Source organism: Sus scrofa, chromosome 18 (genome assembly GCF_000003025.6).
Source record: "Sus scrofa isolate TJ Tabasco breed Duroc chromosome 18, Sscrofa11.1, whole genome shotgun sequence".
In the NCBI taxonomy this organism is placed as follows: Eukaryota; Metazoa; Chordata; class Mammalia; order Artiodactyla; family Suidae; genus Sus; species Sus scrofa.
In genome coordinates, this window is record NC_010460.4 from 22747212 (window position 1) to 22768391 (window position 21180).

At 35.7% G+C, this 21180-nt stretch overlaps 1 long non-coding RNA gene across 3 annotated transcripts in view; it reads right to left on the reverse strand.

Annotated features, from left to right (window-relative positions):
- The window catches only part of LOC110257598, an 803392-nt gene that overhangs the window by 724398 nt on the left and 57814 nt on the right, over positions 1–21180 (reverse strand). Inside the window, exon 1 of one of the 3 annotated variants that reach the window (XR_002340441.1) lies at positions 1008–1863. The exons of 1 other annotated variant lie outside the window; for it this stretch is intronic. This is a non-coding gene — a long non-coding RNA (uncharacterized LOC110257598). Of the gene's footprint in view, positions 1–1007; positions 1864–21180 lie in introns of those variants that run through there. One more of the 3 variants, XR_002340439.1, reaches the window with a different exon arrangement.

Sequence of the window (21180 nt, forward strand, 5' to 3'; positions counted from 1 at the left end):
TATAGATAGCTACTAAAGAAAACAGTATGGAAGTCCCTTAAAAAATTAAAACTAGCTAACTGCAATCCAGCAATTTCATTCCTGGGCATTCATCCAAAGAAAACAAAAACACTAATTCAAAAAGATATATGTACTCCTATGTTCATTGCAGCATTATTTATAATAGCCAAGATAAGAAAGCAACCTAAATGTTCATTGACAAATGAATGGATAAAGATGTGGTATATACACATGCAACTGAATAGTCCTCACCCATAAAAAGAGTTAAATCTTGCCATTTGCAACATGGATGAACCTAGGGGGTATTGTGCTAAATGAAATAAGTCAAAGAAAGATAAGGTATGTTTTCACTTATCTGTTTCACCGGTTCATCTAACAAAGACAAAAAAAAAAAAGAACAAATACAACAAAATAGAAAGACTCACCGACTCAGGGAACAAACTAGTGGCTGTCAAAGGAGAGGTGGGTGCAGGGGGATGGGTGAAATAGGTGAAGGGGATTAAGAGGTACAAACTACAGATTATAAAATAAATCACAGGGATGTAATGTACAGCACAGGGCCTACAGTCAATAATATTGTAATGACTTGTGTGGTGAATAATGTAGAAAATATTGAATCACTATGCTGTTTATCTGAAATTATTATAATATTGTAAGCTAACCATACGTCAGTTAAAAAAAAAATGAGACAGGAGCTCACTGCAAATTTCTGAGAGCATTTCTTCATGATTACATTTATATAGCAGACAGAATTTTCACATAGCAGCTCAAGAAAATGTGACCTCAACACAAAAATGGGCAAATAAAGAGTATGTAAGACCAACTTCCAGTGTCCAGTTTCATATGTAAGGAGTTTGGAAGTTTCCGTTTTGTCCTAATAAGTAAAAAGCTGAACAGACTAAAAAAGCAATTCTACCAGGATTCAGAAGAGAGGTAAGGTTACACAATAAACCACTGCCCCCCAAATCAGAATGCCCAAAAGGTAAAAATAGGGAGTTAGGGCTTACCAGAGCAGAGACTAACAAGAGGTACTCCAGGAACTGACGCTGGGGAGGGAAGGCTGAACTGTAAGTGAGGAATTGCTGGAGACTCAGCTTGAACAACCTGAGTTAAAAATTATAGAGAGACCCAGTCATAGGGATCAGATATGCCTCCAGGAGTAACCAGGGTCTCAGCTAAATGTCAGAAAAATCCCTCAGGCTTCTGGCAGGGAGAAGGAAAAGAACCATTTTGAAATAGCCGGACAACTCTCTCCTGCTTAACAAGGACTGCCCTTGGGGAAAACTAATTAACCAAGCCCAACCAGCTGGATATCGTCAAAGCTTAACTGACTTGGAGGAAGACAAACACTCAACACCAGCCTACGATGGCTTTCCCTGTAGAAGCAAAAAACCCAGCTCTACCCATTGTAGCCATCCTCTCCCACCTCAGGGGGGAAGAAAAACAAAACAAAACCTTGAGAAACACTTGTAAAGTTCATAGACCAGATGCCTACGCTCACTAAACTGAGACATATAGAAGAACCCTTCCCCTCCCCACACCTTACCACCTCCTTTCTAAAGGCTGTTTATAGCAGTTGCTTTTAGCCAGTGCATCATTTTTTGATTACCAAGAAAATATTACAAGGCATTCCCAAAGGCAAAGAACACAATTTGAAGAGACAAGACAAACACAAGAATGAGACATAGCAAGGATATTGGAATTAACAAACTGGGAACTTAAAAGAACTATGATAGATATTCTAAGGGCTCTAATGAGGAAACTAGACAAGTGTGCAAGAATAAATGTGCCCTACAAGCCGAGACAGAAATTCCAAGAAAAACAAAAACAAAGATAAATACCAGAGATCAAAAATGCCGTTACAGGGGAGTTCCCGTCGTGGCTCAGTGGTCAACGAATCTGACTAGGAACCACGAGGTTGTGGGTTCAATCTCCAGCCTTGCTCAGTGAGTTAAGGATCCAGCATTGCTGTGAGCTGTGGTGTAGGTCACAGATGTAGCTCAGATCTGGTGCTGCTGTGGCTCTGGTGTAGGCTGGCAGCAACAGCTCCGATTGGACCCCTAGCCTGGGAACCTCCATGTGCCGTGGGTGTGGCCCTAGAAAACACAGAAAGACAAAAAACAAACAAAAAAAAACCCGCTGTTACAGCAATGAAGAATGACTTTGATGGGCTTATTAGTGGTTGGACACAGCTGAGGAAAGAATCTTTGAGCAGAGGTTTTGATAAAAGACCTCCAAAACCAAAGGCAAGTAGAAATTAAAAACTGAAAGAGAAATAAACCAAAACAAAAAACAGACTACCCAAGGACTGTGCAACAACTACAAAAAGCTAACATATGCATAAGGGGGATACCAGAAGAACAAGGAATAGAGGAAATATTTGAAACAATAATGAATGAGAATTTCCCCCAAATAATGTCAGACACCAAACCACAGATGCAGGAATCTCAGGGAACACCAACCAGAGTATTGCCAGAAAAAAAGAAAAAATTACAGCTCAGCATATTGTTTTCAAACCACAGAAAATCAAAGCTGCAGGAAAAAGCCTTGAGAGAAACCAGAGAGAAAAACACCTTACCCAGAGAGGAACAAAGATAAAATTTCTATCTGACCTTTCCTCACAAACAATGTGAGAAGAGAGGGGAGTGACATATTTAAAGCACTGAGAGAAAAAACTCCACCAACCTAGAATTCTCTGAAATTATCCTTCAAACGTCAAAGAGAAATAAAGACTTTTTCAAACTAAAATTGAGAGAACCTGTTGCTGGTAGACCTGCGCTGCAAGAAATGTTAAGAGAAGTTCTTCACAGAGAAGAAAAATAATACAAATCAGGAGCTTATATGTACATAAAGAAGGAAGAGCGTCAACGAAGCAATAAAAGACCAACTCCCTATAAGATCATAGTCTGAGGTAAACCCCCAGGTTTTGTTCTAGGAAAAGCTGGTTTTGCTCTCAGACTTTTTCTCTGGGTGTGCTTGCAAAACCAAAGAACAAACACTTGGAAAGTAAAATAGTTTAATCAGTCATCAGACTTTGTTGCTTTGTTTTATTTATTGTACTATTATTAGTTTTGTCTATTTGATGTTAAAACAGATTTGATGGAGTATAAATCAGGTTGGCATTTTTTACCCACAATCTTTCCCTCCTCTTCTCTCCCCATATCCTTCCTTTTCCCTCTCACTTACTCTCCCTTCTCCTGCCTCTTCCCTCTACCTTCCTCCCTCCTTCTCCTTCCCCTTCTCTCTCCTCCAATTATAGCCTCTAAATTTCTAGCTCAGTTTCTAATGGTAAAATTAATTGCATTACCAATAGATATTAAATAATGAAAACTGACCAATCAGATGTAGATATGTAATCTTGTCCAACTCTGCAAATATCTGAAGTAATTTCCTGATCCTTGCGTCATATTATTCAGATGGTTTTCAATCTTCAACACTGTTATTCTCATTTTAAGTCCCTCTTTATTACACTTCACTTGCTGTGAATATTTTATCCTATAAGTTTCTTTTTAAATCCACAGCCCTATTTCTTATTTTTAATAACACTAAATGAAGACTTTCACAACTATTTTTTATATCCTTCATTTAAGCACATGTACCTATTTTAACACATTATTATAATCTTTTATCATTCAAAAAGTTATAAGGAGCTGGGTGCTACTCAAAGCAGGTAGGCCTCTGCTGCCCCACACCCCCTAGACTGGTTTGATGGTTTAAATAAATTTAAAATACCGATACTAGAAAATAGAAGACATCACTATAAGGAGCAGTGAAGAGGATAAAACCAGACAGAGCATGTCATAATCACTTGTGATCTTTAGGGGTATTACGTCTGGGATTTACATAAGCTTAATGAAATTAAACTGGAAGTCATTTGAAGGGATGGTGCTTGTAGCGCAAAGAATGTATTCTTCATAGTGTCACAAGGGACTGCAAGTTGTATGTAATAAATGCAAAGATGACAGTTGTGGAGGATGAGGGAGGACAGGATGGGCACCTATACTGTAAAAGCTGAACTAGGTAATCTTTGACCCTCACCTCTCTGGGCTCTAGTAATCCTGTATTTAATGTCTCCCAAGAACAAAAAGCTAGTTCCCTATAAAGATGTCCTTGACAAAACACAATCATAATGCCCCTAAAATTTCACACCCCTTTCTGTCAATTTTGACTGGGAAAGTAGAGGAAAGGCTGGAAACAAAATTAAAATAATAAAGAAAAATAATGCCACCACTTAGCGTGAAAAGAAGGGATGAAGGCTGGGGTGTATTTGCATATATACTGAAAGATCTTTTCGTGATTGCATGCCATTGTTTTCTCCGGTGATTATTGAGAACAAAATCTAAGAAATTCCTCTGTGTATTATAAACTTGAAGAGCTTCAGAATCATTGATTTAGTCCAATGTTAAAAGGCCAATTTAAAATATTTGTTATTATTTGATTTGGCATCATAACATTACTTCTAGACATAGCCAAATATGTTGCTGGTTCAGAAAAGGAATCTGGGAATCAACGGCTATTCATCACCAAGACGGATTACTATGGCTATATTTACAGAGTCAGTGATGAATGAGGAAGAAGGAGTTTCAATGACAAGTATTCACATAGAATTCTTATTTGCCCAGTTTGGAAACAGATTGCAGCTACTTCTACTCATCTCCTGGTCTCTTCATTTCATCTGTCCTTTTACCTATAATTTTTTCTTAGCCCTACCTAAGGATATTCAGTTACCTCCTATTTCTAGTTTTTTCACCCCAAACTTACTTTCGTTTTCTGTCTCACTCGTTCATAGCTGCAGGATCTAGCAGGCAACATTACGAAACTGGATCTTCCTGGGGCCAGAAAGTCCCCTCCATGGCAAGGCTGTCCATTTCCTTGGTGCCTATGTATTTGCATAAGATTTTTTTTAAACCATTTCTCTAAATACTATCTCTGGCTTTTATAAGTTTCTCCACTGCAAAGAGGTTCATGACAGCAACCTCTGGCTTCCAGTTTCCCCATATCCCCAGCTTTATACTTGCTGTTTCTTACACTTCACTCCTAAATTCACCATAAGGACTTTTAAAATGAAGTAATACTATTTTGTTATTGTTTTAAAAACGATTTAAGGAGTTCCCGTCGTGGCTCAGTGGTAGCAAACCTAACTAGGATCCAGGAGGACACAGGTTCAATCTCTGGGTTCGCTCAGAGAGTCAAAGATCCAGCCGAGAGCTGTGGTGTAGGTCGCAGATGTGGTTTGGATCCCATGTGGCTGTGGCTGTGGTGTAAGCCATCAGCTGTAGCTCCGATTCAACCCCTAGCCTGAGAACTTCTATATGCCACAGGTGTGGCTGTAAAAAGAAAAAAAAAAAAAAAAAAGTTTTAAATAAGACACACTTCAAAAATATTGTCCATTTATCTCATAATAATTCACTTAAGAAACATGTGAAGTAGTAACTTCTAAAATTAAGTTAGCAACAAAAAAGACAAAAGACAAAAAAAAATAAAATAAAATAAAATAAAATTAAGTTAGCTAAGTATATAGGTCAAGTTCCATATAAATAAGCAAAACAGTCTGCTGTAACGTTTCAGTGAGAATGTAATAAATGGCTACACAATACTTAAAGTGAAATTATCTTCTACACATGTATTTCAGTGAATATATTTTAATGGGCGTATTTAAATGAAAATGTTGTTAATAGTGAGGGCTGACCCTGGCAAAAACTTTTACATGAAAAGCACCTCCTTGCAATGGTAGCTGCTTAAGGACTGATCCAAGGATTTCTAGAAACAAAGCATCTTCTCATATTGAAGGCCCATAGTATGCCTTGCCCCAGCTCCAGGACTCTTAGCAGAGTCTCTTTCCAGACTTACCCTCCTTACTCTACTCATGCTTCCAACCCCCTTTTGCTTTTGACTAGGACTCTTCTCCCAACTATCCCTGCCCCCACCACCATATTCAGCCCTGGTTTTTCCTAATTGAGTTTCCTAGATGTGTAATGTAAAACTTATGATAGAGCTGGCACTATTCTAGTGTATATGTTCTGTTTTCAGTGGAAACCATCATTCCTTCATATTTTCAAAATACACTGAATGTATGCATATGCCTCCTATATTGTTTGCATGTTTGGAGATAAAATTACTAATCATGCACACAAGATTACAGCTTATGGTAGAGTATAGATTGTTCATATTTGTGTCAGTTATAAGAGATCAGTGAAAAGTTTTTCTCAGTAAGAAGTAAGTTTAGTTCATTTTCTAATAAAACTTTATTAAAGCTATATTATAAAAGAGAAGCCATTTATTAACTCCTGCAATAAACTTTTTTTTTTCCTTGTCTTTTGAGGGCTGCACCTGGGGCATATGGAGGTTTCCAGGCTAGGGGTCTAATTGGAGCTGTAGCCGCCAGGCTACGCCACAGCCGCAGCAACGCGGGATCCAAGCCACGTCTTCGACTTATACCACAGCTCACCGCAACACCGGATCTTTAACCCACTGAGCGAGACCAGGAATTAAACCTGCAACCTCGTGGTTCCCAGTCGGATTCTTTTCCGCTGCACCATGACAGGAACTCCAGCTCCTGCCATAAACTTTTAATGCCTCTAGCAGTATGTAAGAATTACAGTGAGAATGGATTCCTCAAATGTAGGATGTATTCAGAAAGAAGGGGAGTCTCCATTATGGCTGGAGTTCCCATCGTGGCTCAATGGAAATGAATCTGACTAACATCCTGAGGACAGGTTCGATTCTTGGCCTGGCTCAGTGGGTTAAGGAAATGACGTTGCCGTGAGCTGTGATGTAGGTCGAAGATGTGGCTTGGATCTGGGTGTAGACCAGCAGATACAGCTCTGATTCGAACCCTAGCTTGGGAACCTCCAAATACCTTGGGTGCAACCCTAAAAAGGCAAAAAAAAAAGAAGAAGAAGGAAATGGTGTAAAAGATAGTGGGAAGAAGAGTCTTCTCTTTAATGATTATTTCTTACTAAAAAAGGCAGGAAGTAGTCACAGTTAAAAAAAGAGCCATTTCCTCTCATTTGGGGATCAAAAACCATGCAGTTTAAATCTAAAGATATGTTCTCATAGAATGCAATGAGGAGTAAAGGAGTAAAGAAGAATTTTAACAGGGTGGAAGAATATTCTAGGAAGGAAAGGAAAGCTGAGTTCTCCACATGAAGCACTGCGTAGGACCAGACCCTGTCCTAAGAACTCCAACCTCACCAATAGTTTCCAAGTCATGCTCCCAAAAAACCCAGTCTGAACTGATGATCAAGGGATTGTTATTTTGTTCATTTCATAGAACCACAAGAGTAGGGTTTGGTTTTAAACTAGGATTTAATTTAAGATTTAGTTTGAGATAGAAGAAAATATTAGAATTGAATTTATAAATGTAGACATATTATTATTCTTGGAAATCTGACTTTACCGAGCAAGTAACAGCCATCAGACTTTTGACCTCTATTTTACATTGATTATACCCCAGGCCAATGTAATTCTTAAAAATTACCTGTCTTCCCCAGAAATGCAGATTCAAGATCTACTATTTTCATTATGGCACCCCTAATTTCTGACTTTGATCTAAAAAAATGAACAACTGGGAGTTCCTGTGGTGGCACAGCAGAAACAAATCTGACTAGGAACCGTGAGGTTGTGGGTTCAATCCCTGACCTCGGTCAGTGGGTTAAGGATCCAGCATTGCTGTGAGCTGTGGCGTAAGTCAGCAGCTGTAGCTCCGATTCGACCCCTAGCCTGGGAACTTCCATATGCCATGGGTATGGCCCTAAAAAGCAAAAAATATAAAATTAAATTAAAATTATAAAATGAGCAATTAATACTTAAATGTATGGATACAATATCACCAAGCTTCAACTTATGGCCTGAAGCTTAGAGCCAGGAAGTAACTAAGAGTATTTAACAGAATAAGAACTTTACTATGGCTTAGAAAGAATCAAGAATTTAATCAAAATTTTGTGCTGGCTTTCCTTACTATTTATATACATGGAAATAAAAGAAAGTAAATACAAATGTCCAATGAATCGACTGTCTTTTATTCTTTTGCTATAAGAAATTTGCTTTTAGAGCTACACTGTAAATTTCAGAGTTACCCTTTAACAAATGAATTTACCTTAACCTAGTAAAGATGGCATGTGGGAACACTGCTCTCTGTACAATATCTAACACTCACTACCTCTGTACATACACATCCTGCGGTGGCTTGCTCAAACCTCAGTTACATAATGCTTGAAATTAGAGTGAATCGTGAGATTTGGCAAAATAATTAAACCTATATAGATATCTGCAAATGACCAAAAGTGTATTCCTATCCTGGTTTGCCAACTGTTTACAGTGATCAATTACCATTTAGGGCCACTGTGTATATCCACAGAATTTTAGAGTTTAGACAATGAAATAGAGATGCCAAGATACTAAACTGCTTTCCTCAAAATTCCATTTCCCCTATTTTAAACAAAAGCACCAATCTTTGTGACTTGTAATAAAATATTTCTTAGCAATGTTTTCCATCATCTTACAAAAAACTTTAAATTTTAATATCATTGTTTATATGCTTACTAAAATAACTTAAATTTTAATAAGACAAAGCAAAGAATACAGAAACATTCTTTGCCTAAATCCACAGAACTAAGTGTCTTTAAGGAAAATACAAAGTTTCGTTCTGAAAAACCTGTATTTTTTAATGCCTTTTACTAATTTATTAGTCACCCCAATTCTTTTAAAATATGTTAATTTTGCAAATTTCATCCAGGAAAAAAATGCTATCCATTACTTCTGATTTTTTAATTAATACTACATTTTTAAGTATTAGAAAACCTGTTGCAATATCATATGTGAAGTTTCCATTCAAAATAATTCAGATTTTAAAAATTATTATATTGTTTCATTAGTTGATAATCAGAAATTTTTTTCTTACAAATCTTTATATTAAGCCCAATAAAAAAATCTTCCTTATTAGAGACTATCAAAATTTATTTAAAATGGCAAAGAAAAATTAGTAAAACCTCATTTGCTAATGAACTACTAGTGACCTTTCTAAAAATCCCCTTTTCAATATTTTACATTAATGATATCTGAAAAAAATTTGTTATAAAAATTCAAGCCTTATTATCTGTGTTTCCAGATTCTTTAAAATTTGTTCCCAATTATATGAAGTGCTCTAATGTAGTACAATGGGATTTAATATGAAATAATTATATTAAATTTGAGGAACTAGCCTCAAATTCCTAATGATTATATAAAATGATAATATAGATCATGTGATTGATAAAATAAAAATATTCATTACTCTATTTGACTCTGCTTAAAGCACCAAATAACAAAACACTCCTATTTTAATAGTTCATAATGGTAACCCAAAATCTAGGACTAACAGTGAGTTGTAGAGGTGTGCACTAGGTCAGCATAATGGCTGGACTCCACACTCACGGGTCAGTTACCTGTCTTATTGGTCTGTGCTCATGGATATTATTTTGAATATCATCCCTGAATATAACTGTACCTCCTCTAAGTCAATCTTAGCATAATGTTGGTTTAAGAACAAACAGAAAGACAAATAAGCTTAAACCCACCAGTCTGACAGCCAAAATGCATTAAAAGTCATCTTAATTACAATCTCTAGTGATGCTATTAGTCATCCATCAAAATACTTACTCATCAGATAAGCTGCTCCCAAACCTCTCTGCTGCTGTCTCCCTAGCCTCCAGACTACCCATATATTCTCACTCTTCCCTGTCCCTGCATGTATTCTTTCTCCACTCCTGCCCACTGCATCTGACTTGCAGAGAATCTCTTCTTAATGTCATCAATGGAGTCTTTTGAGGCTTAGAATCCATGCCAGCATTTTTCCACTCTCCTTGAAAGGACCACTTGGTTACCCGGCATTTACTTACCTGTGCTGTTCCAGATATGATCATGTTGTCTCCTCTTACCTATTATCTAAGCTAACAACAAAACTCAAGGAATCAGGGAAGCAAATACAGAAATTTTCCGGAATGAGGAGATGAAAATTTTAAATACGTGTTACATTTTGCTACCCTCACTCAAATATAAATCACTACTTAACATAATAGTTCATACAGTTTCTATAAGACCATTAACAGTGTGTTATTAAATAACTGGCTTATTTTTAAACTGTTCCATTTGCTCTTCAGAACAAAGCTTACTTCATTTTATTTTTTCCCTTGATATCAAATACACAGTTTAGTGGAGCTTTTCCCCTGTAAGCATTTGCTACACATTTCTTTATAATTTGTATATGATGCCCCCACCCTTCTGGCATGAGGCAAGTGGGCTTTTCTGCCTCTTCTCCCTTCTTCAGAACACCTTGGGCATTGGGAGAGTGGAGGAGCGAAGTATAATACCTGCCTTACTGACTGAATTGTAAACAACATTCTCCTGACAGGTTTCAGTCTGAATATCCCACTTCTGTAACTGCAAAGAATGTTGACCCTGCACCAAGAGTCTCCCATGATGAATGAAAATCTCAGTATAACAGACTAAAAGTAAGAGTCATCACTAAGGCAGCTTCTCCACTGGAATAGCACTCCCTAAACATCTGGCCAGAAAGCTGGCTCAGAACTGGCTCAGAGGAAGTCCTGTTACTGACATTTCTTAAAATAGCTATTCTACAGGCAGCATCCCTCAGGGACATCACCACATACTGACCCTCCTGCTCCTGCTTAGCTTAGCCTGACAGGTTCGGTATTTCAGTCACACTGCCTTTACTGAGAAAAAAAAAAATCCTGCCGCCTTTCTCTTAACATATTAAGAGTGTGGAAACAGACTTCTGTCACCTCTTCTCAGAAGTTCAAGATGAAGTTACTCTTTCAACAAGTCAGTGATGACTGGTTGGCTTTTGCCAGGTTTTTAGCTGCCAATCATAACAAAAAAATATTTCAAAGGGATATTTATTCCTTCTCACTCCAAATCAGGTAAGGGGTCAATGTTCTTACTTTCAATTTAATTATGTCGACCATGCATATAAAGCCTTTATTACTTTGTGGCTCATTTTTTCTGGAAGTTTAATCCTCATCTCCCTTCGTTATGACCCTCTATCACAACTTAGACTCACTCCCTTACATCCTTACATCTTAACACTTACACATGAAATACTCAATATCCCAGAACCTCAGTTTATTTCTCTTCTTCATTTTCAAGAAAAACGCATCATATAAACAAGATGATGTTTAAACCATTTCCGTTCACTAAGAATAATATGATGATAACTCATGTACTTAACCTCTAGGTTAACAAAAATTTAAAGCTCAGTGTGTACTTGTTCCCACCACATTCCCTCAGCAGCACCCCACACCACCCTTGTACCTGTGATTTCTATTTTTTTTGTTATAATACTTCAGAATAATTATCAAACCAACTTATTATTTAACTCTCATTCTTTTTTTTTTTTCCAGGACCACACCTGCAGCACATGGAAGTTCCCAGGCTAGGAGTCAAATCGGAGTTGCAGCTGCCAGCCTAAGCCACAGCCACAGCAACACCAGAATCAAGCTGTATCAGTGACCTATACCACAGCTCACAGCAACACCAAATCCTTTAACCTACTGAGTGAGGCCAAGGATCTCACCCGAATCCTCATGGATACTGGTCAGGATCTTAACTTGCTGAGCCATAATGAGAATTCCTAACTTTCCTTCTTTCTTAAACTTTAAAGACACAAAATTATACTACATGTATTCTTATGTGAATATGTCTTTTATACAAGCAATTTATGGGATAGGTCCAAATTAAAATCTCGAAATCTTCACATGATAGCTGTGTTGGCAGTTTTTCACTTGTGTCATTATTGTAAAGCGCTCAACTGTATGACTACACCACAACTGAATGATCTGTTCTAGCTTTGGTGTAGGAATGGTCAAAGGAAAATATCCTAAACAAATGAATTAAAACAAAAAGATTTTCTTAAAGTACAATATCCCCAACTAACTTTAAAAGTCATGATTGAAGAAAAACTATATTCAAGAAATATGGTTGAGATACAATTAAGGATATCTTTGAGAAATTAGGGGAAAAGAAAGATGGCAAATAGAATAGCAAATTTATCAGTTCAGGATATACAATGTCTGAATGAGTATAGTTTCAGAAAGAGAGAACAGAAAAAATAGGAAGAGTACATTATTAAGAAAACAGTTCCAGAAAGATTCTAGAAGGATATATGAAGGATATGAGATTTCTAATTAGAAAAATCACTAAATGTCCAGTAAAAGAGATGAAAAAATATTCATGGTGAAGAATATTGTTTTGAAAGTTCAAGAGAGATATGCCATGGGATTCTTCAATAGCCAGACTAAAAGCAAGACAACAGAGCATGATTTCAATCATTTAAAGAAAATAATTTTCGATTTAGAATTCTAAGCTGCACCATGCTCTCAATCTAGTGTGACGGTAGAATACATACATTTTGAAACATGTATTTCTTACGTTTTCAAAAGATTTACTTTCCCTGGGCTTAGGAAGTTCTTAAAGGATATATTTCAGTGACATGAAGAAGTAAACCAAGAAAAGATCCAGAACACCAGGAATGCCAGATGGGAGAAAAGAAAACAAAATCCCAGGGTGATGAGAAAAGGGAGATTCAAGGATATAACCTGACATATTGAGGAGAAATTATAATTCTGGGAAAGAGCTCAGAGATTATTAAGCAACATGTACATTGAAAGTTATTCAAAGAAAAAAAGAGACAATTGCTGAACTCAAGGAAAACAAACAGCTATAAAAAAACACAATGTTAAGAACTCTGATGTGACTCACCCCTATAAGACATAAATTCTACCTACTTGCTGCTCTCACACAACTCTAATTTCCTAACTACACCTGTGCTTTTGGCTTGTTTATGGCTTCTCCAAAAGAAGACTAAAAACAGACTGTGCAAATTTTAAACTCCAATAGCATTTAATTCTATGCTAGAATCTGCCTTATTAAAATAGACTTTCACAAACTCTATTTTTCCACATAGTCTAATAAACAGCACCTATCTGGCATGTGTATAAGATGTCAATATCAGTATCTTTTTCTTCTCATTACAGTATATCCAACAATGATGGGGAAAACTTTTTAAAAATGTTGGCAATAAGATAGATGAGACGTAGTCAATTCTGTACAATTTATCCTTTTCTAAACTAATATCATGTTCATACTTCTTATCAAGTTGTGTTTCTTTCCTGTTTGACCCACTTTATAAAGCTTTACATGAAATGAGATTGATTGAATGCTAGAAATAACTGTGTTGTTTTAATATGTCCTGAGTAAAATATATAGAGAAAAATTCCTTTTGATGTCTTTGAGTATTAAAAATAGACAATTACAGGTAATAGATAATCATTGCTGGTACCAATCTGCAATATATGAGAGAGGCAAACTTCTTGATTTTACAAATTGAAATGACAGGCAAACTGCTGAAAACTAGAGAAAAAATATTACAATAAGCAGCCAATATGACATGGATGTCAAGGGAAACAGTGCCTAACAGAAAGTTTATATCTGTACAAAATGACCTATTTCATATAAAATAAAATTAAGTTACTGCAAGAGAGGAGTGTCACGCAATATCAAATGCCTATTCATCCTATGCAACCTGCTTTCGCTTTGAGTTTCTCTGAGTGATTTCTTATTAGAGAAACTGCAGTTCACAGTCACAGACATTTAAGTACATGTGTTATACAAAGAATATGTGTAATTCTTCACTGTGATATTTAAGTGCTACATTTTTTTTGTACTGAAGATAATATTTAAAAGGTAGAATGTGAAAGAATGACTTCTAAATAAATACTTCATGTTTTAACAGTTGTGAATGGTGTGAACCTTTATATTTCTTCATCAGTTCAATCACAGAAATTCCAGATTAGCATTTGGTTGTAGATCATTTAAATCTGTTCCCTTTATTGAGAAGTAACTTTCCTGGAGTTCTCTGACAGCTCAGTTTCCCGGTGGATCAGTTCCTGGTGATCAAGCATTGCCTCTGTTGCGGCTTGGGTTCCATCCCTGACCCTGGAACTTCCACATGCCATGGGAATGGGGAAGAAAAAAGTAACCTTCCCATTTGTTTCTGTAATTTTGTTACTATAATCTATGGATTTCCTCTATGATAATTCTGAATTTACTGAATTATTTCAGTTGTTTTGCTTTGTTTTGTTTTGTCTTTTTGTCTTTTCTAGAGCCGCACCCATGGCATATGGAGGTTCCAGGCTAGGGGTCTAATCGGAGCTGTAGCTGCTAGCCTACGCCACAGCCACAGCAGCTCAGGATTTGAGCTGCATCTGCAACCTACACCATAGCTCAGGGCAACGCCGGATCCTTAACCCACTGGGCAAGGCCAGGGATCAAACCCACAACCTCATGGTTCCTAGTCGGATTCATTAACTGCTGAGCCACGATGGGAACTCCTACTGAATTATTTAAATTACAGCTGATTGTTAGAGTATTTAATTTCATGCCTCTATCACTTTGTGATCTTTCTACTGCCAGAAATGCCTCATCCCAGATCTCTGGCTCCAAATCTGACCTATCTATCCCCTAGTAAAATGTCAGTTTCTCTACAAAATTGCCTCTGACCCCTCAGCTGGAAGGAATCTCTCCCAGTACCTACAATCCTGTGGCAGGGCAGCTATGTCTCCACAAGGCAGAACTCATCACCAGACAGTCACTTGTCTGTTTCAGAACCCCTCTTTGAAGAAGCTTTAGCTATTTGCATATTTAAGCAAAAAAAAAAAAATTTATGGCACAAGTAAATTAATGACATGTGCTTAAGAAGATCTCTAGAAAAACATGAACCTGAACAGTCTACACAATGTTGGATCCTGACCATGGAAAGCAGTGGCCAAAAATAAATAAGAGCATTTATTGTTTGTAGACTTTTTGATGATGGCCATTCTGGCCAGTGTAAGGTGGTACCTCATAGTGGTTTTGAATTGCATTTCTCTAATAATGAGTGATGTTGAACATCTTTTCATGTGTTTCTCGGCCATCTGTATATCTTCTTTGGAGAACTGTCTGTTTAGATCTTCTGCCCATTTTTTGATGGGGCTGTTTGTTTTTTTGGTATGGAGCTGCAGAAGGTGTTTATAAGTTTTGGAGATCAATCCCTTGTCAGTTGATTCATTTGCAAATATTTTCTCCCATTACGTGGATTGTCTTTTCATTTTGTTTAGGGTTTCCTTTGCTGTGCAGAAACTTTTGTTTAATTAAGTCCCATTTGTTTATTTTTGTTTTTATCGTCATTACTCTAGGAGGTGGATCTGAGAATATATTGCTGTGGTTTATGTCAGAGAGTATTTGGCCTATGTTTTCCTCTAACAGTTTTATAGTGTCTGGTCTTATATCTAGGTCTTTAATCCATCTGGAGTTGCTTTTTATATATGGTGTTAGGGAGTGTTCTAATTTCATTCTTTTCTATGTGGCTGTCCAGTTTTCCCAGCACCATTTATTAAAGAGACTGTCTTTTTTTCCATTGTATATTCTTGCCTCCTTTGTCATAGATTAGTTGACTATAGGTGAGTGTGTTCAATTCTGAGCTTTCTATCCTATTCCACTGATCTACATTTCTGTCTTTGTGCCAGTACTATATGGTTTTGATGACTCTAGCTTTGTAGTAGAATCTGAAGTCAGGGAGCCTGATTCCTCCAGCTCCATTTTTTCTTTCTCAGGATGTCTTTGGCTATTTGGGGTCTTTTGTGCTTCTAAACAAACTCTAAGATATTTTGTTTTAGTTCTGTGAAAAATGTCCTTGGTACTTTGATAGGGATTGCACTGAATCTGTAGATTGCCTTAAGTAGTATAGTCATTTTGATAATATTGATTCTTCCAATCCAAGAGCATGGTATGCCTTTCTATCTGTTTGTTTTCTTTGATTTCTTTTATCAGCGTTTTATAGTTTTCAGAGTACAGGTCTTTTATCTCTTTAGGTAGGTTTATTCTTAAGCATTTTATTTTTTTGATGTGAAGGTAAATGGGATTGCTTCCTAATTTCTCTTTCTAATCTTCTATTGTTAGTATATAGAAATGCAGTCAATTTCTGTATATTAATTTTATATCCTGCAACTTTGCCAAATTCATGGATGAGCTCTGACAGTTTTCTGGTAGCATCTTTAGGATTTTTTAGGTATAGCGTCATGTCATTTGCAAATAATGATAGTTTTTAAAAAATAAATAAGAGCAGTTTCTTTCAACATATTTCTTAAATTAAGCATCCAATTATAAAACTTGAGATGATTTAAACAAACTTGACCAGTTTCAGATATCGGTCACACATACGGCCACACAAATACTACAAAATCATCCTCTGTATAATTCCCTGGACATGAAATCAGAGTAAAAGCATGAGGGTGGCAGGCAACTTCTCTACATGCAATCAATACATTGACTTTAGAGACTCATTTCTCTCACACCTACCCAACTCTCAAAACACAGTCAATTAATTATATGATCCCAAGAAATAAAACCTAGTTCATCCTAAGAAAAGAGTTAGAAATTTTAATTTTTAGGTTCTTCTTAAAGACATGAGACTGAGAGAGAGAGAGACGGAAATTGACTGAGTGTAATAGTTTCCAAAAGCTTTCCCATTTTAGCTTTCATATTAAATCTCCAATCTTGAACTGATTTTTTTGTGTGTATGTAATAAGACAGGAGCTTATTTACATTCAGCTTTTTAATCTAGCACCATGTTTTAAAATAACCAGCCTTTTCCCTCCACACTATTGTATCACCTCAGTCATAAATCAGGAGATCCTATATGTGGATGCTTTCTGAAAACTGTTTTGCTTCATTGCCCTATTTGTGCATCCTTCTGTTAATACCTTGGTCTGGACTACTATTGTTAAGTAATAAAATTTGTATCTGGTAAATAAATCTTCTGGCTTTGTTCTTGTTCAGGATTGCCTTATTTATTCACAGTCTTTGATTTTCCATAAAACATTAGAAATAGCTTGTTAATTTCCATGAGAAAAACCTGTTAGAATTTTGACTGGAATCCATCAGGGAAATTTTACTACTTTAAAGTACTGATTCTTCAATTCCATTGATATTTAATTCCACAATCAAATTAAATGTATTATTTAGGCATAGATTGTGGCCACCATCCCTTCCCAACCTCCTTGTTTGACTCTAACTGTAAACATTTGAAAATATGAATGATTTCCCGGCATCTTTTATAACTGGGAATGCCAGATGACATAGGTCTGGCTTATGAGACAAAGGGAAGACTAAAGAGGCCTTTTTAAAAATTAATTTATTTTTTATTGAAATATATCTGATACATAATATTATGTTACAGGTGTACAACACAGTGACTCACAATTTTTAAAGGTTATATTCCATTTATGGTTGTTATTATAAAATATTGGCTATATACCCTGTGTTATATGATATATCCTTATAGTTTATTTCATACATAATAGTTTGTGCCTCTTAATCCCCTACCGCTCTACTGCCCCTCCCCCTTCCCTCTTTCCACTGGTAATCACTAGTTTGTTCTCTGTATCTGTGAGTCTGTTTCTTCTTATATTCACTAGTTTGTTGTATTTTTTAGATTCCACACATAAGTGATATCATCCAGTATTTGTCTTTCTCTAACTTATTTCATGTAGCATAATACCCTCCAAATGAATCTATGTTGTTGTGAATGGCAAGATTTCATTCTTTCTTATGGCTGAGTAGCATTCCAGTGTATATAAATATATACACATCTTCTTTATTCAGTCATCTGTTGATGGATAAGGAGGTTTTAATATTCTTAATAAAGGGGGAAAATGTGACTTTCACTATACTTTCTTCTTTATTATGCCTTAAATACAGAAATGATCCAACACTATCCAAAGAAATCAGCAACTGAAACAAAGCCCAATTCCTGCTTCTTGCAAGCTATTTTACATGGGGAAAAAAAACCTCATTTATTCAAGTTATTAGCTAAGGTTTCTGTTTCTCATAGGAGAACCTCATGATAAGCAAAATTATGATTTTTGTATAAAGGAAAAAATACCAGATTAGAATACTGTGCCTTCTTTCTGTGTAGAAAGTCTCCAATAACTAGAAATCCTAATTAAAAAATAATTAGAAAGCTTTTAATCTACTATAAATTATAAATATTAAAGAACTCATATAAACAATATTTTTCTTGATTATGTATAAGATCCATATGCATTAAAATTTTTTAAAGCATCAATTCCTAAGGTAGAATAATGTCTTGCTTGAGCCCCATAAAGGATCTATAATATTTCCTTCTCCTCACTGAAAGTTTCATGGTTATTCCCAATGTTTATGTTTGATTTTTTAAGGACAAATCAAGCAAAAACCCTAACGGTTGATTAATGGTGGTCCTATTTTAAATATTTACTCATTTATAGTAAATGACTTAACAATTTATCCACTCTGAATGACTGTCTTTGCCTTCAAATGATTTTAAGATGTTAATATTTTGAAAAATTTCAAAATATATTTTATTTGCTTAAATTGCAAAACTAGATGCAAATAACATCTGATAGCATTTTTTTCAAATAGCACCTAATATGGCTTTATAAGAGCAGGATATCTTGTGCCAAATAAACATAAAATATATCCAAATATATAGTTTATAGATAAGAGCTTATATTTATTTAAAAAGTTGCACCAGAGTCACCTGTGGTGTAGGCCTGTAGTTGCAGCTCCAAATTTGACTCCTAGCCCAGGAACTTCCTTATGCCACAGGAATGGCTATAAATAGAAAAAAATAAAATAAAATAAAAAATAAACTGAACTAAATAAATGAAAAAATAAAATTAAAAAATTAAAAATAAAAAATTTCTCGAAATCTCACTTTCATGCTTATTTGGAATCACCTTGTCTCAATTTAAGTCAATGAAAAATGACTATTTATTATGATCTGAAAGACAGTTTTCCAGAGTAGCACTAATTAAACCAAACTATAGACCATAATCCCAAGCTACTAATCTATACCCACTCCAATACAAATACCTGTGGTTAGTTTCAAAAGACTCCACTAATGAAAATATACTATTTAAACACAAGTTTTCATAATAGGCATATAAAACAAACAAAAGTAGATCACTTATTATTCATAGTAGTATATACCATATGCATTACTAATTAGAGAAGATATATTCATACCATAAACCTTCCACTGTAAATTTCAGAGAGAAATGCATTTTCTTTGAGTGCTGTGGAAGAACTAACCCACAGTTCCTATTTATTTGGTAAAGATGAAGACCCTCTAAAATGTGCCTCTTGCCCACATCTTGATTCAGCTGATCTTTTCAATGTTATGATTACAGCCCAAATAATAACCCCTGTATGCTGCTGGTTATCCTACGAAGAGTTTAAAAATAAGAGTTATTGAAAAGTTCAAAGGAATTTTCTAATAAGCTCATTAACATGCTAAAGAGCTATAATAATACCTAATATCCAAGACTACTGCATTGAAGAAAATAATAAATCATTCTCTTTTCCTCTCACCAAGTGCCCTTCTCCATTAATGCTTCTCTTTTTCCTCCTAATTTTTAGAGCTTAGAATTCATTTCTTAAAGTTAATTGACCTTTTGATTAAACATTAGATTTACTTACATAATAGGTTTTCAAATTCAAATGATTATAGAGACTTGGTGGGTAACCTAAGTTAAAAAATTAGGTCAGATGTGATTAAAAAAAAAAAAAAAGAGCACATGTCCTAGCTAAAGAGGGCAACATCCAGTGAATTATTTTTTAGGAACTGAGGCATAGTTTTGATAGAATTTGATTTTCCAGAACTCATAATCAAGGTAATTCAATGAACTAATTCCAATTTTAAGTGCTAGAAACAAATTCAAACTTAATAAGAAACAAACAACTACAGTATGCGGGATCATACTTGTTGGATTAAACAATATACACTTATTGATAAGTCTTACTCTTATTTCCATGCTTTACAGACATAACCAACAGAATGTATACAATTATATCACTCTTTGTTTCTTCCCACCTATTAAAATGTTTTTCTGGGGAAGCAGAAAAAAATTCTCCAGTTTCTTCTTATCAACAAGGAAATTTTAAATCCTGTTTTTATAGCACCAATTCTCAACTGGGAGCCATTCTGCCCCCTTGGGGACACTTTACAATGTCTTTGGACATTTGGGTTGTCATAATAGGGGAGTGGGCGTGTAGTGGCATCTAGTGAGCTAGGGATCCTGTTAATTATCCTGCAATGCACAGGATAGCTCCATAATAAAACTTAACTGGCCCAAGACGTCACTGGTGTTAAGGTTGAGAAATCCAGCCCCAAATTCTTAATATTTCTTAAAATTCTAATGAAAGCTCAATATATGAGAAATGGTACTTTAAAAAAATGAATTAAAAAGGTATGAGAGGACTTATGGGGTGCTGGCCACAAGATGAATGGGTCCCAATTTGTGGAGTGTTTTCATTTACTCAGTTGGTGAAAAATAATCTGGAAAGAGTTCTTCATTTTATTTCAACTTTACTGAAAAGAAAAAGGAGGAAAACCATTCCTATTTATTTTTCTCTACCTTAAGCTTAGATGTTTGTTTTTAAAGTCTGATTCTTCCATCATGTTTAGAGTTCATGCTGTTCTATTTAGATGTTCAATTTACTATTACTACTAATACTCAGAGCTATTTGAAATAATAGTCCAGTATTTCTGACACTTATGTATACTTGTGCCATATAACAAATATTCAATAAATATTATTAGCATTTTATTGTTCAGTCCTAAACACCTGCATTTTCAGTGATTTTTTTAAAATGGTAAATCAGTCTTTATTTTTCTTTTTCTTAGACTTTTCCATTTTTTTTCTTTTTGAGGGCTGCACCTGGGGCATATGGAGGTTCCCAGGCTAGGGGTCGAATTGGAGCTGTAGCTGCTGACCTATGCCACAGCCACAGCAACGCCAGATCCGAGCTGCATCTGTGACCTACACCACAGCTCATGACCACACCAGATCCTTAACCCACTGAGCGAGGCCAGGGATTGAACCTATGTCCTCATGGATGCTAGTCAGATTCATTTATGCTGAGTCACTATCGGAACTCCAGACTTATCCACTTTTTATTTTCATATGCTTTAATTGAAAAGTTGCCTTATTCCAAAAGGTTTGAGCATGCTAAAATAAATAATCGCATACTAAAACTGACATATCATTGCAGCCAGGTAAGTAAATGAATTCATTTGGATATATTTTTCCATCTTCAGAGTTA